This window comes from Felis catus, chromosome A3 (assembly GCF_018350175.1).
Source record: "Felis catus isolate Fca126 chromosome A3, F.catus_Fca126_mat1.0, whole genome shotgun sequence".
In the NCBI taxonomy this organism is placed as follows: domain Eukaryota; kingdom Metazoa; phylum Chordata; class Mammalia; order Carnivora; family Felidae; genus Felis; species Felis catus.
Window position 1 is genome coordinate 103,567,083 of NC_058370.1, and position 13,626 is coordinate 103,580,708.

At 49.7% G+C, this 13,626-nt stretch overlaps 1 long non-coding RNA gene across 10 annotated transcripts in view; it reads left to right on the forward strand.

The window, feature by feature from the left end:
- Positions 1–13,626, forward strand: part of LOC102901946 — a 157,678-nt gene that overhangs the window by 58,146 nt on the left and 85,906 nt on the right. For all 10 annotated transcript variants that reach the window (XR_006595745.1, XR_006595746.1, XR_006595747.1 and 7 more), the window contains exon 2: positions 7,311–7,432. This is a non-coding gene — a long non-coding RNA (uncharacterized LOC102901946). The remainder of the gene's footprint in view (positions 1–7,310; positions 7,433–13,626) is intronic.

Below are 13,626 nucleotides of genomic sequence, written 5' to 3' on the forward strand. Positions count from 1 at the left end.
TCCAAGCAGTGGATTATTCATTAATTATTCTTTTTTCCAGGAAAAGTCTGATTTGGTTGTTGCAAATGTGGATTTACTAGAATTCTTTTTTTTTTTTTTTTTATAAATCATTTATGTGTGTGTGTCATTTTAACCTTAAAAGGGGTTAATTTAGCAAGGATAGATACCTTTTCTGTTTGTATTGTGGCTTGTTCAATTTCTCATAAACTGTATTTGGTAGCTAAAATGTTGAAAGCAGTTTGGGAACAAAATGTCTGCTTAAACCATGACAAAATTGGCCACAATTTGCCGATTGGGCTGATAACAAAAGCCAGCAACACAAAATAGGTAGAAAAACAGTTTGTTCGGTGATGTGAGACCACTGAAGGTCTTTATGCATGTTATTTTTTTTTCATTCTGGTGTTTATGTTGCGCTGGAAGATAAGTTTTTGCTCTCACCCATAGATTTTGATTAACCATTTCATCAGGTGGATTTCTTTTAAAACTCCAGAAAACAAAGCTGTTCACCTGGGCTCTGAGACACATCTGAGTTGAAATCCAGCTTTGCCCCTAAACCCCACGTCTCCTTCAGGCTCCACCTGCTTGTAAATGTCTCAAAGCTCACAATTTGATCTTTTAAAGCAGCCCTGAAATGCCACTGTTTCAGGTTTTCACCATCGACGTGCATGGCTCTCACTAACTTTTTTGCAAGTGGCAAACAAAAATTACAGTTTGCAGTTTCAAAAAGAGCTCTCTCCCCGAGCATGCAGTTGAGAAAAACGCCAACAATTAAATGTACACATCGACTCTCCTATAGCTTCACAGACTGTGCAAAAATATCAGGGTTTTACGCGAGCCAATACATGTTTTCAAGTGATAGAAAAAGACAACGGCACCCTGTCTCCTCTCCGTTGTTTTGACTTCTCCTGCCATGCCTGCGTGTGTGTGTGTGTGTGTGTGCGCGCGTGTGTGTGTGTGTGATGGTCTTATTTTTCTGTCTTAAAAATCAGATACTCCAGGGCAATAATTAGGATGAGGCTTATGTTTCTACTTATCTAATCTTTGTTTTCACAAATAAATACAAATAACTCAAACTGAAACTTGATGGCTTTGGTGATAATAAAATAGCAGCCACGGGGAAATTTTCTTCATTTTAATGTTCTTTCACAACCCACATTCAGTTTCGGTAGGAAAATTATTAACCTTTCAACAGCCTGCTAAGACATAGGCTCCTAATACACTCTGGAGGATGATTTGCAGGTTTTGGTTCTATTTTGAGACTTTGTTGTACAGTTTTTTCTTTTTCTTTCTTTCTGTCTTTCTTTCTGTCTTTCTTTTTCTTTTTTCTTTCCTTTTTTTTTTTTTTTTTTTAAGACCAAGGGCTTTCTTTGACAGCGATAGCAATGACTTGAAATCCTTTCGATTGATATCTTTTCAGCGCGTGCATATTTTTACAGTGTTCGTATTTATATTTGATCACGGGCAGAGGGAGGGCTCCTAGTTCCTGTTCTCCTGCTGTCTGGGGCTGTGAAAGAGGAAATGTTCTGTGGTCTCACCGGTTTTCCTCATTCTAATCCTCGGGTGGACATTGTGAGTCCCGTGTCCTCATTTTTCAAAATCCAGCTGAGCCGTATTTCGGAGAGGGCCAGTGGCTCTGTGTTAAGCATCTGGCTTGACTCCTGCCTGCCTTGGGTGGCCTCACGTCAGTGTCCGTCACTCCAGAGCAGGTCAGGCCCGTCTGGGCTTGTGGTCCTGAAGGTCTGCGTAGCCGCCAGCTTGTATGGAAGGCTCGGCACGGGGGTTTCTCCCTGGCTGACTGCTGTTTGGTTTACACCTCTGGTAGGGGCGTGCGGGGAGGTGGTCATGATCTGGTAACTCCTGTGTCTTCACCTGAAACGCACAGCGGGGCAGAACGTGGGACAGGAGAGGCACTGGGCGCGTGGGGTGATCTCAAATGGCAGTTTCCATTTTAGGTGTCTTCTCCAAGTCTGGCTGGGACGGCCACACCTGCAGAGAGGGCCCTGAATGGGACGTGCCCTACGTCTGGCGAGGCCGGGCCTCGTGACTCATAGTCCCCTTCTCTGTTCCATCTCCCCCACCCTTGCAAATCCCCGGCCTCCCCAGTGCCCTACCCTACCTGTTCCCACCACCCCGACGAGGAGGACGGTGGAAGCTGAGGAACAACTTGTTATCTGTGCACACCTCCGTCTCTGCCACTTTCAGTGTCTTCCTCCTCCTCCTCTTTCTTCTTCTTTTCATACTTCCTGTATGGGGTTAGTGTTTTTCTTTCTTAATACTAAACAAACTATGTTTTTAATGTTTTGGGGGGGGGCGGGGGGCGCCTGGTCATGTCGCCGCCTACCTGCCCGGTCGTGGGCTTCTGCTGGTGCCAGGTGTCGGTGCGAGCAGAGCTCTGAAGCCTAGTGGGTTTTGCCCCCACCGCTCCTCCCAGGGTAGCAGTAAGGAGGGTCGAGCTGGTGAAAACGTTATCCTCCTCAGGGAAAACATACTGAGAGCGAATGAAAGGAGGGCCACAGTGGGGCAGGGGGCCTGCAGCTTGGCTGAGAGACCAATGTGATGACCGGGGGGGTGGGGGTGGGGTGGGGAGGGTAATTACTGGTGTAGGTTTAGTATCCCAAAGGGCCCAGCCTATGCCAGGCAGATGAGCAGTACCCAAAAAAGGAGATTGAGGGGCACATCGTACCCACCTTCCTCCCCAGGTCACTCCAAGAACTTGTTGAAAGTCTCAAATAGCCTCTGAGCTGCTGGCTCTTTCCTGCCACCGTGGGGATCTCAGGAGAGAACCATCCGGTGAAGAACTTGCGAACAGTTGACTAAATGGAGAACATCAGTACATGGCCAATGTGCAGTCACCCGCGGTCGCTAGGGACCAAGCCCATGTCCCCTTATCCAAGAGCATCACTAGGTCTTCTGAACATCAGTCACCACTGGGGATTCTTAGGCGTGTGTCTGAACCACCCTGAGACATCCCTGGGCCCCACTGCCAAAGTTTCCAATCTAGAAGGTCCGGGAAAGGGCTTGAAGATTTGCATTTCTAACAAATTCTCAGGTGATGTGATGCTGCCGGTCCAAAGACGCGTGTTGAGAAACACTGGTTAGGGCCATGGGCCGTGGGTGATGGGAATACCTAAAAGGCCAATGTCTGATGGACCTGTTGGTTGTCTCCATTTTCCCTCCAGCGCCAAGTCCCTTCGTGCGTGCGCTCAGCACTGCCTCTACGATAAACCCAGTCCTTCAGAGTTTTGCCTCTCTTCGTAACTAGAGAGCGAGTTCACCCATAGTTTTGGACTTCCATGGCGTCAATCAGACTACAGGTCTGCTAAAATGGTTTTGAGGTTTAGTTCTTTGAAAAGTGGGTTTTATCTCAAGGGTAGTGAAAGCGGCCAAGGTGAGGGGGTGGGGTGGCAGGACTGGACCAGGAAATAATCCAGTGAGGGCCACCCTTGGGTGGCCCAACACTCTTGTCTCCATTTCCATCTTCAGTACAGATGGAGGGAGGTATTCAATAGGTACCTCTCTGTACCAAAAGATGGGCAAACTTCCAAGATCCATGGGGGAGCGAGCTGATTGAATCACCTGTGAGCTCCTGTTCAGCCCAGAAAGGGGGCCGAACATCTTGATCGGGATGCGAGGTGGGAAGGTGGGTGGCACTATTTTACTAGTTACTTGCAGAACTCCCTGTTGTCTTCCAGGTGAGAGGGATGAGCCTAGTAGCACCAGCCTGAGAGGGCCGATGCCACGCGTAAGGGAGGGCACACGTCTGAAACTGTGTCTGACATACGGGATGTGCCCGATAAATGGTGGCCGAGAGGACCTGGGTGTGTTCTGGGGCAGCCCGGGGATAGGCTCGTGCTCTGCTAACAGGGGTTTTGAGGGACACGGCGTCTTTTCTGAACCACGTGTAGGTCTGTAATGATGCGTGGAACACTTTGCAAAAACTGCTTCTCAGGGGACATCCCCTCAGGAAAGGCTGTCGATCTGCTCAGAGTTACGTGGCTTTGGCTCTAGAAATGGGAGCCCCCTTCAGAAACCAGGGAAGGGGGGCCCCTCAAGCGTGGGCTTCTCCCTCCCCTGCCCTGACATGTCTGGCAGCCCAGAAGCCTAATAATTTACACAAGGGACCCGTATCACTTATCTCCGAAGTTAATCTGTGATCACTTTTGGCTGTGGCCTCGCAGTTTTAACTTTCTGAGAAACAAAAACCAGTGGAGTCCCAAGAGCTGGGCACCTTGGTGTTGTTGAATACACTCTATCCTCCTGGGCAGCTGTTTCGAAATCTCAAAAAGTTGGCTCCCAACCCTGTCAGACTCCACCATGAGTCAGCACGAACAGGATGTGAGTGCCTGGCCTGTCATTTTCCCAAGCGTTGACAAAGACTCTGGTGCAGAACAGGCTCAAGTGTGTGATCTGTACATGGGTGGCTGGGGGCTCCGGCTTGGCCTTTCAGCGGTGAGACATTGACAGCACCATGGATGTTACAGCAAACTGAAGTCTCTGGCTTTGCTCCCCCGCCCCCGTGCCCCGGGTCCTTACTGCCTGGGAAAGAGGCTTGGGTGAAACCATCCAGTGAACCATCTGGTCTGGGGGTGGATGTCTGAGCTACTGTTTTCTTCCCCCTTCTCAGTTTCCCAGGCCCGGAGCCTTTCCTCTGCCATTAGGAACGGAAAGGGAAGGATCCGGGAGCTAGCTCAGGGACCATCCAGAAGGTCGCCTGGGCTCCATTTTCGGGTCCACCGCGAGGGCTTGTATTTGCAGTGTGATGTTTGTGACCCTGGGGCCATGCCTCAGATCTGAAGGACAGTGAAGTTGTGTGCGCAGGGGGAGACCTACTGGGGGGCCCTTCAATACTAGAGATGTAATTCAGCCAGACTGGGAGTGAGGACAGGAAGAACATGTGACCTTTGGGACTGTCCAATGTGAGGCTGGTGGTTTCCACCAACTATCAGTGGATGCTGGCATGTGGGAAGCCACATGTGTGACTGGCTCTTAATTAGGGGCAAATCTTTTAAAGTTCCTGAATGGGCTCTCTTAGGTTGTTTTTTGAATGGTAACTACATAGCCGGCCAACATGGAGCCATCATGGATTTTACTTATCCATGCAAGAGCTCCTGAACAAGCTAGCTCTGAATGTGGGGACCAGGTAGGAGGGATCCACATCTCGGTCCCAGCAGGGTCCCTTCCAGTCTGATCTTAGGACAGTTGCCAACTTCCTCCCTGTGGGTGCGTGTAAAATGAAGGTTGAGCACATGATCCTTAAAGCCCCGCCACGTCTCACTCTGTGATTTTGGTCAAGGTCTGCATGGTTGGATGTCTGTTACTAGAGTCCGCCCGGGCTGTCATACTTTGGTGTTTCATCCCTCAGAAGTGGGGTAACTGGAGGACAGCACAACGGTGACACTAGAGGACCCAGGTGTTCCCTTGCACCCTTCTCCCTGGCTGACACATTTCTTCGCTCCTATTTTTCCTTTGCCCACCCAGGAAGGCACTGCGTACGAAATCTTGGGGTCAGTTTCCAGACATTAGGTCACAATAGAAAATGCCAGCTCACAGGACGCAAATCAGGAAGCTGGTTTTCCCAACAGATTCATCTGGGCAACGTTCTTCCCAGAATGTTAGATACCACGGAGCCAGATTTATCACCTTTCAGAAAGCCCGGTATTTCACTGCCACTGGCAAATGGGGCCCTTGACAAAAAACAAAACAAAACAAAACAAAGCAAAACAACAATAACAAAAACCCTCAGGCTGCAGGAGTTGATGTGAATCAGCTAACGCATTTGCCCAGAAGGTTAGGGGAAAGGTAGAAGGAACAACAATACAGAGTTTCCAGAAATAAATACAGACTATCACAAGTGCCACGCGAGTGTTGGGAACCGCAGGGACGATGAGTGTTAGGGGAGCTTGAAACTCTGCCACTCAATAGAACTCTGCCGGCAAAGGCTCCAAAGTCTCCTTGTGCAAAAAGGGTTTGGGAAGCACACAATGAATGAATGTCAACAGCTTTCTTTATTTCCTAACTTCTCAGCGTCTTTTGTATGCTACTGTGCATTGTGAATGAATCTCTAGGGGGAGGATGGAGTTTTTCCAAAATCGGGCACCCCTTTCCTCCCTTTTTACAGAGAATTTTGCGCCATTAACAAAGGTCAGGAAATGGGAAGGGGCAGGGGCAGCCGGTTTTCCTGGGAGACTCAGGGCTGCATCTTGGGCAGGTTGCACATGGAGGGGACGGCAGACCCAAGGAAGCTCTGAGTAGACAGACAGAGCCCGTATCTTCTCTGCCCATCAGCAAGCAGTGCCCGGTCAGAGAACACGTCTGCAAAAGCACAGACTGGTGTGGATTTGACCTCCCTCCCATGGCAGTTCTGTCTCCTGCCTTCTCTTCCTTCCCTGGAATGTCTGAGCCACAGATTTAAACGCAAAGCTGGCTTGCAGGGCCATGATCTTTGGGGGAGGGGACATCATCTATCTTCCTGCATTGACCTGTCCCTCTGCCTGCCTTTGGAATGATCCTTTCACTTGTTTGGGAACTGAGAATAAGCTTCCGCAAACTACCTGCTGCTTGGGAGCCAAACCGTACTGGTCTCAAGTGGCAAAGTGGTTTCAATTAGAACCCCTGTCCTTAGAGCTGTCTCAGCCCTCTGCTGTCCTCGGGGCTTTTGTATGGTCAGGGACCCCTTCTCCCTCCACCTCACTGAGACTCCTTGGTGCAAGTCGCTCCATTCGCGATGTTTTGGTGCACCTGCTAATTCTCTTGGGATGGAAAGAGGACAGGGGACCAGAAGTTCAGCCTCCATATTCCTTGTCCCTCCTCACAGGGCTGCAATTCCCCGGTGACCTCTCTCACGTCTCTTTGGACCCTTGAGGAGTGCTGCTCAGTGTAGCACCTGGGCAAACACTGAGCAAATACCAGACTTGTCCTGAAAGTCCTGTGTGACCCTTTAGCAAGGCCAACAGGAGCACCTAGGGGAAGAGCCTCAATGTGCCCCAGCAGTAGACCCTGACCCAGAAGGTCAGAACTAACTTCAGCTTTCAGTAAACAGGTAGTGGGCTTCTGGGAACATCTGCCTTTTCTGTCTCTTGTGAATTATTTTTAAACGAACGCCCTGCTGCCCACCCGCCCCCCACCCCATCATCACCGCCCGCAATTTTCGTTGATTATCGCTGTTTGAATAGGTGGTGATAAATTTGATTCCCCAGCTCACCGTGGCATTTATGATCTGTCTTTCCCTTTTCGGTTTCCATGTACTGGAGTGACTGTCTCTCAATGCGGTTGGCAGTGACCTGTGTTTTTCATGCATGTTTTTGTTTCAGAATAACTGGGAGGTGAAACAAGAAGCCCTATGACGCAGTTGATCGAAAATGACACAGACACAGAAAAGTCAGGACTCGGCCCCCTCCAGTGCCTCCACCTGCTGCCCACGGCCAGAGTGCAGGTGAAGGGTTTCCCCTGGGGCTCGATCCTAACTAAACCCCGGAAGACGTTTGGAACTCTTTTTCCACACCTACTCTAATCGTGGCCTGTTAGTGATCACGCTAAAATCATCACTAACTTTGAGCTTTCTACTGGAAACCTCTGTCTTCTCAGCTGCCTCCTTTTCTTCCCCCGCACCTCAGTCACCTTCGTTCCACGAGGTTTCTTGGGCTCATACTGTTATGGCATGTTCTAGAGTTAAGTTGGATGGGACCCACTCTGTCCCTCCCCCTTCCCAGCACTTACCAATATCAACAATTATGCTGTTTGTTCACTCGTTAGTTGGCCGTGTACCTCTCAACCTGCCTTCCAAATTTCAGTTCAATAAAGGAAGATTCTAGTCTGTCTCATTGCCCAGTCTGTCCTCAGCACCTGGCGCTCTGCTCAATAATTATGTGTTGACTGGACCCATCATCTTATCACTTCTCATACTGACTCTGTGATATTGAGTTGCCCAGTATTCTAACCGCTGTTTGGCGGATGAGGAAACTGTGAATCCATTTACCTCTGGTGATCTAAGGGGGTAAATGGAGTGGCCAAGGTGGGGACACAGGCTTTCTGTCAGTATACTGGCCGGCAGGAAAGGTTGATCATAAACTCTCTATTACCTGGATAATCAGATTCTCACCTGAAACCAAGTTTTGCCTTGCAAATCAATGTCCTTAAGTTAAATCTCATTTGCTTATGTTCCTGGAAGATTAAAGGCATCCACGTAGCAGAGGGATGTGTCCTCAGTGGGGAGGCTGGAGTGTGGGGCCCTTGTCCTCGCTCTGCAAGCTGTTGCCTGGGTGAATCATCTAACTTCTCTAGGCACTACTTTCCTCGGCAGAACACCAAGAAGACCAGATGATCCCAAAGATCCCACCCTGCCCTGAGGTTCCTTTCCCTTCTCTGCCAGTTCTGTTTTTCAGAGTCTAGAACTCTGAGGAGGCAGTGCAGAAAGGTATCGTGGGGAAACACAGGCAAAGCCCCTGAGAATACACGGAGCCCAAGCCCAGTTGTGGGTTTACGGACGTGCCCCATGGGGTGCTCACACATACCGAAACCCCTTTAGACACATCCCTGTCCTGGTATATTTCGTTCTCAAGAACAACAGGAGGAGCAAAATAAATTGAACACACAATTCTAGATGGATGGGGCAATGGTTCTGAACCCTGGCCAGACATCAGAATTACCCAGGAGTTTTCGAAAATCCAAATGCCCAGGCTCCACCAGCACCATTCACAACAAAATTTGGAATGGTGGGGGCAGACATGAGTTTTTTTTTTTTTTTTTTTTACTCCCCAGGTAATTCTGTCATGTAGCCAAGGTGAAGAACGGTTGATCTGGGGCCATGTTGCCCAATATGGCTAGTAGCCACGAGCCACATGTATCTCCTGAAAACTTAAAACGTGGCTGTGTGACTGAGGAGCTACATTTGTAATTCCTTTTTATTTTAGTTAATTTAAATGTAAATATCCACATGGGGCTGTGCTTGCTGCATTGGAAAGCACAGATCTAGAACGCAGGTATCATCACAGAAAGTTCTACCAGACAGCTCTGTCTGGGTGAACTCTGAGGCCTGTTAATAACCACCAAGTGAAATTACACTGAGTGCAAGGGAAGTTTAAGGTAATTATCTCAGTCTGTTAATTTGACTAGGGCCTGCTCTCCTGTCTTGGGCCTGCAATATATTTTTCATCCACCTCTGGAGCCCGGGCTTGGGCAGCAGCAAGAAAGACACGCTTTCAAAGCAGTGCACGGTAGGCTCCAGAAGAATTTACAATACCTACAAAGGTCCAAGGCTCTGACTCAAGTCATTTGGCATTTACTCTGGCTATCCCTTCAGTCTGCATCTTTGAAGCCCCAGCTCTGGAAAGGGAGCTGTCTGAATGATTGTTTAATTACCAGAATGTAGGACAGTGGGAAGCAGGCCTTCCAGGAAGAACTTTTGGAAAATCAGATGGCCAAGGGGTTGGGGGGCGGGGGGCGGTGGGGAGGGTTGGAGTTTTGCAGGAGTTTGGAGTTCTGTAGGAATTCAGGCTTTGAGATGGGCTCCCTGAGGCCACTCAGCCAGCTCAGCCAGTTTGGGGTTACAGCTGGAGAAACAGAAGCCAAAGCTGAATCATTTTCTGCTTATCACTCAGAGACTGTCAGAGTTTTTTTTTCTTTTTTTGGAGGGAAAGCACCTTACAACAAATAATCATACTATTTTGAATTTCGAAGCTTTCCCTTTTTCAAAGCACTTTACCACCTCTGACTTATTTTGTCCTCACAACAAGGCCATAACCTAAGCAGGGAAAGGGTTTTTGGTGCCTGTCTAACACCCTGAGCAAAAGCTCAATATTATGGAAAGAATTAAGTAGTAAAAGTGGAGACTCTGAGGCATTATTTTGTCCTCTCTGGTCACACTCAAGCACGTAGCAGCATAGCTAGAACCAAACATACCTGAATGTTGCAGTCTTACAGTGGATTGCGTTTTTCAAAAGAACATAGGCTTCACATTTGTTCTGTCTCATTTCACCCTAGCTTGCTAACTCCTGCGAGTTGATGGTTGGAGGCCATTTTTTCCTCAGAGGTTTGTGTGACTGGCAAATGTGTTAAATACACCTTCAGTGTCTCCCCACCCCCACCCCCAAGTTAGTTTTAAAGTGGAGTGTGGGACAGAACAGAGGACAGGGCCCCTGTGGGTCTCCATGGAAATATCTCTGCTTCCCTCCAAAGGACAGAACTGGAGCAAAAAAAAAAAAAGCCATAGACCGACACGGTCACCTTGGAGCCTTCAACTCTCTCTACGTGTAGAGCTGCCGAGAATCGTTTCAAACCTCACTTGCCGGTGGGGAGAAAACACCCAAGAGTCTGTGTTGAGATCGAGTGGGTGGCCTAGCCAGGACGGCCATCTCCAGCAGCGGGCATGGGAGTAGAGGTAGCAGGACCGAGGTAATGCCATGGTCTGACCTCTTTGGGAAGGTTGTCCCAGCCACTGTGAATTCTCCTGGTCATGCCATCATCTGGCCCATCTTTGGTATCTTATGTACCTAGGATACGATGAGAGGTTTTCAGATGCTTTACTGAAAGCAAGACGCACTTTCTGGGGCATTCCCCTAATCGACTGTTCTGGTGAAGCTCGTCAAAACAGGAAATGAGGTTAGCATGGAATGACTTTCTCTTAGAGAACTCGTGGTGCCTCTTAAAGACCACCACTTTCTTCCCAAATGCTTGTGAACTTTGTCTGATGCCTCTTCTGGGTTTGCCCGGAAACCGGAGTGAGTCTGCTCTTCTGTAGTTTTTAGAACCCGTTCCTTCGGAAAATGGTGGCGATACCTGCTCGTTCCCAGCCTTCCAGCCCCTCTCCCTTGCACCTCAGTATCTCGAAGATGTCTGCAAGTTGCTCTGGAGTTAGAGGTGCGCATACTTCAAGCCCAGCAAGAACGTGGCTCCGTGCACGTGCCCTTGGCGGAGGCGGTCACAGGGGGGCTTTAGGGAGCCCCCGCCTCATGCTGCTTGGCCCCCATGCTCCCTTTTCATCGGCTGTGCCAGTAAGAGAAACGACTCCAGTGGATGAAAACTTAGTGAAAACAATCCACTTTCTTGCCCTGCTCCACGTGTGGGCATCTGGCTCAGAAAGGCACCGTAGTTGAAACAGCTGTGCCCAGCTTCCTTCACGTGAATCCCCACGCAGGGTTCTTTGACTCAGTTTTCAAAAGCAGTGAGGGTTTCGTAGTCTGGGCGAGCGGCAACATGCTTACCTCTGCTGAGGCTTTCTGACAAATGGCTTGACCTCAAATTTCTAGATTTACATGTCTTTTTGTTAACACTGAGATCCTTTCGAGTCACATTTGCTTTTACCCAGTAGAAGGGAGTCAACCTGGAGACCGTCTGGCCTTGAGTCACAGGTGTCCACGGAGGACTGATGTCTCCAAATATGAGAAGTGGATTACCTCCTGGAGGTCTGCCTATGCATAATGCTGTCACTTCTGTAATCAGGGGTCTGCCTCCCTTTTAACATGACGTAGCAGGACCTCAAAAGCCAGTCTGGGTCCCCATGATGAGTGGGACCTGCTCTGCTTTAACCTGGGGTCCCTGCCTCACTTTTTCCAGGTCTACCACAGGTACCGCCTTTTCAGGGACGGTCACTTAAGTAGATGGATGAATAAAGGTGCACCTAGAACAATCCCAGCTACCACCTGAGGCTTTCATTTGTTTGGGACACAACTTTTGGTGGTTCACACGTTACAGTTAGCTCTTGAGCCACATGGGGGTTGGGGGCACCAACGCCCCACACAGTTGAAAATCTGCCTATGGCTTTTGATCCCCCCAAAGCTCAACTACTAATGGCCTACTATTCACCGGAAGCCTTACCAATAACAAACGGTTGATTCACACATGCTTTGTTACATGTATTATTTTTACTAGGCAGTGAGCCTGAGAAAACAATATTAAGCAAATTACAAAGAAGGGAAAATACATCACAGTGCTGCACTGTAAAACATCCAGGTATAAGTGGGTCTGCTCAGTTCAAACCCATGTTGTTCAAGGGTCTGCTGTGTTTCCAGGCCTCATCACAGGCCCCAGAGATGGCATCATTATCCTTTCGTTTCAGTTAAGAAAACTGAGTTTCGGGGCACCTGGGTGGCTCCGTCCGTTAAGCGTCTGACTCCTGATTTTGGCTCAGGTCATGATCTCACCGTCGGGTGTGTGAGTTCAAGCCCCGCATCGGGTTCTGCACTGACAGTGCAGAGCCTGCTTGGGATTCTCTTCCTCTCCCTCTCTCTGCCCCTCCTCTGCTCATGCTCTCTCCCTCTCTCTCTCAAAATAAGTAAATAAAACGTTAAAAAAAAAAAAAAGGAGTGTGACTAGTAAGTGACAGTTAGAGGAAAGATAGCTGAACATAACTGAAAACAGAAGGCAATCAAAAGTCCAAGGGTCCCTGCCGAGTCCTGGGCACCCCCTCCACTGAGCAGAACTTCAGGCCCACGCGGCAGCCACCTGAGCCTTTTCCTTCCTCCCTCAACACTGGCAGCCATGTTGGTCTTGCCTCCTGCCCTCTTAGCAGAGGGTCTTTGGCCGGGCGGGGGGAGGTAGGGGGCAGGATGTGGATACACTTTGGTTCTGCGAACTGCCCACTACTCCAAGTGTGGTTGGAAGGTCAAAAAAGGCAGAGGTCCCACCCTGGCCTCTGGTGTCAGAATCTGCCTTCTCACCAGATCCCAGAAGACCCGTGAACACAACTGCTAGAGCTCAGCTCTCTGGGCCTCTTGAGGTCAGAGCTCTGTGGTAACACCTTCTACCTCCAGAGCCCAACGTGTGCCTGCCTTACGTAGGTGGTGAGGAAATGTTGGTAAAGTGAATTTGGTCTTTATTCTTCTGAGAAGCTAGTTGGGGAATTTGGGGGGAATCAGTCAGAGGCTCTCTGGGGTCCCAGGCAGGCCCCCACCCCTCAGCAAACAGTGAGGCTGTTGGAGAGTCAAGGGGACGGAGAAGGGTATTGGGCTAAGAAACCATGAAAAGAGTTACATGGGTAGAAGGGGTTGCTGCTGCTGTTTGAGGAAGAAAAGCAAACACGAGGGAAATGTGGCATCCAAAACAGGGTCCCGCCTGCAGCCCTTAACGATTCTTACTCCATTATTTTCATCTTTGGAACCTCTAGAGGCGGTAGAACACAGCCCTGTAATCGGTCACTGTCTTTAGGTTACCTTCCGTCCATCTGCTGTTTTCTCTCCTCCAGAAGTTACTTTACCGGGTGTGGGTAGCGCTCGAGCACCTGTGTACGTGCCGCGGTGTGCGTGGTGGGTGTCTGTGCGTGGGTGGAGGGGGCGTGGGGGCGGGCGTGTTGTGTATACCGTGGGTGTCCCTGCTGTGCGCAGGCGGGTGGGTAAGCGGGTTATCTGGGATGTGTGCGGGTTGTGGGTCGGCGGGTTTGTGCGCGGCACGGGTGTTGAGCACACCCCTTATTGGGGGGCTCTCTTCAAGAGCCCCGCAGAACTCCAGATGGCACCACCCGAAGAGGAGGCAGCACCTCAGGAAGGATGTACCCGGGACAGGGTCACCTGAACAGAGGCCCCATCCTCCTGCCCTCCTCGCTGACCTAGGGCCAGTCGAGGGGCGCATCGGCCTCCAAGTGTCGCGTCTGGTGTCGGTGCTGGAGGACAGCTGAGTTCCTTTTCCAGCACTACC